This window comes from Pristiophorus japonicus, unplaced genomic scaffold (genome assembly GCF_044704955.1).
Source record: "Pristiophorus japonicus isolate sPriJap1 unplaced genomic scaffold, sPriJap1.hap1 HAP1_SCAFFOLD_130, whole genome shotgun sequence".
In the NCBI taxonomy this organism is placed as follows: domain Eukaryota; kingdom Metazoa; phylum Chordata; class Chondrichthyes; family Pristiophoridae; genus Pristiophorus; species Pristiophorus japonicus.
Genome location: NW_027250967.1, coordinates 1,200,889 through 1,203,086, shown reverse-complemented (window position 1 = coordinate 1,203,086; position 2,198 = coordinate 1,200,889). Strand labels below are relative to the sequence as shown.

Genomic DNA, 2,198 nt, shown 5'->3' with positions numbered 1-2,198 from the left:
TATTCTTGATAGGAGGAGCACTTGAGACCGTAGTTCCAGTTCTATACATGTTTCAATAGAATCAATTTCCACCAGTTTCTTTAAACCCAATAACATAATTTATTTCGAGTGGGCTGGATGGAGGAACATGATCCATGTAAAAAATTGTTATCGTTTTACTTGAACTGAATGCTCATAAAATATTGGAGTGGGAACTAACTGCATAACAGCACTGCTGGCAACATTTGCGGAATAGATCCGTGCAGCCAAAACGCACAATGACAACCTGGGACTGTGCGACACCGAATACTCGGGGAAAAACAGTTAAACACTTCGTCCTTGGTTGGGCTCGAACCACCAACCTTTCGGTTAACAGCCGAACGCGCTAACCCATTGCGCCACAGAGACTGATGGAAGTATAAGGTTCAAGGCATCCCAAACAAGGGTGTCAGACAGTTAAAGCTTCTGATTGCTCTGAGCGGTGTGGAACTTGTCCACTCTCAGTGGTACTTTTCACAAATAAATGGAGGGACATTCATTGTGGATGTGTGGAAACAGTCTGGTCCCGCACACTGCAGACATTTCCATGTCACCGCCAACCAGCTCTCCCACAACCGGTGTGATCTACCTTCCAGCCTTCCGGTGCCTTGTCTGTGACAAAGTATTCTGATTGTCCCGAAGCCAGTGTTCGGTTTGAATTCCTTTTCAGCTCCTGACTGCGGATATTCCTGTGATTAAACAGGAACTAAATGCTAACAGGGACAGTTGGATTCACCGTTTCTTTGCTTGGTGCAATTTCAAAGATTGAAAGCGACGTACATCAACCCCAAACCTCCCGTGAGATGGAAGCCCAGTTGCTGTTTCAAGCTTGAATGCGGGAACAAGCAGAACTTATTCAAAGAAAGTCCAAGTCCCTGAGACGCCTGATTATTTGCACCAAACTCCTTTGCAAAGATTTGAGATTCATGTTTGGTGATCTGGGCACAGCTTTTGCCAAACTACAACACTTCAAACATAACTTAACGGCCTTAAAGCGCTTTGGGGTGACATGTGTTCCTGTAAGGCACTGCAGAAATGGAAGTCCTTCTTTGCAAAAGTTCGATGCAATTTCAAAATTTGCGAGCAATATCAGGGCTCCTCTGGGACCCCTCGTAAATTTCAATGAACAACTCCAAAAGGAGAATCATAGCCCGAGACCAACGAGCCAACTGTTTGACAAACGTGAAGATAAGGTGTAACCATGATCAAAGCATTTTTTTGAATGTCGCTATTCAGAACATAAGAACTTAAGAACTAGGAGCAGTAGTAGGCCATATGGCCCCTCGAGCCTGCTCCACCATTTAATATGATCATGGCTGATCCGATCATGGACTCAAGTCCACATCCCTGCCCGTTCCCCATAAGCCTTATTCCCTTATCAGTTAAGAAGCTATCTCTGTCTTAAATTTATTTAATGTCGTGGCTTTCTCAGCTCTCTAAGGCAGTGAGTTCGGAAGATTTACAACCCTCTGAGAGAAGAAATTCCTCCTCATCACAGATTTAAATGGGCGGCCCTTTATTCTGAGATTATGCTCCCTAGTTCTCGTCTCCCCTATCAGTGGAACCATCCTCTCTGCATCCACCTTATCAAGCTCCCTCATTACCTTATACGATTCGATAAGATCACATCTCATTCTTCTGAATTCCAATGAGTAGAGGCCCAACCTACTCAACATTTTCTCATAAGTCAACCACTCATCTCCGGAGTCAACCCAGTGAACCTTCTCTGAACTGCCTTCAAAGCAAGTATATCCTTTAGTAAATATTGTAAGTGTTTGTGATCCTCGCTCAATTGCCAGACGGACGGTTTGAATCACCCCCACCTTACAAAAGTTCTAGATCTGGGAATTATTATTCTGAGTGTAAATTAAATGAGTCACGGAAAGGGATGCTTCGGTGATAAATCATAGTATATTTATTTGGTGTAACATACACTGGCTAAAACATGCACTGCTAAACGAAATGTCTCTATGGAGAATAAAATCCCGGTTACAAACAACATACATACAGTACAGAAATGAACCTAGTAACACGCAGTAATTCCCTGGTGGATTCTAACCCCACCCCTACCAATGAATTACCCTCCCCAGAATAGCCCTGAAAAGCTTCACTTCTGAGAAAACCCTGAGCCCTTACCCAGCTGGCCTGGGATATCTGGTTACTGGCTTGGGACACTCGCG

General features: G+C 44.0%; 1 non-coding gene across 1 annotated transcript; it reads right to left on the bottom strand.

Moving 5' to 3' along the window:
* Positions 1-313: 313 nt before the first annotated feature.
* Positions 314-387, bottom strand: trnan-guu (transfer RNA asparagine (anticodon GUU)). Its single transcript has one exon. It is a non-coding gene; the product is annotated as a tRNA-Asn (tRNA).
* Between the last annotated feature and the right edge of the window lie 1,811 nt (positions 388-2,198).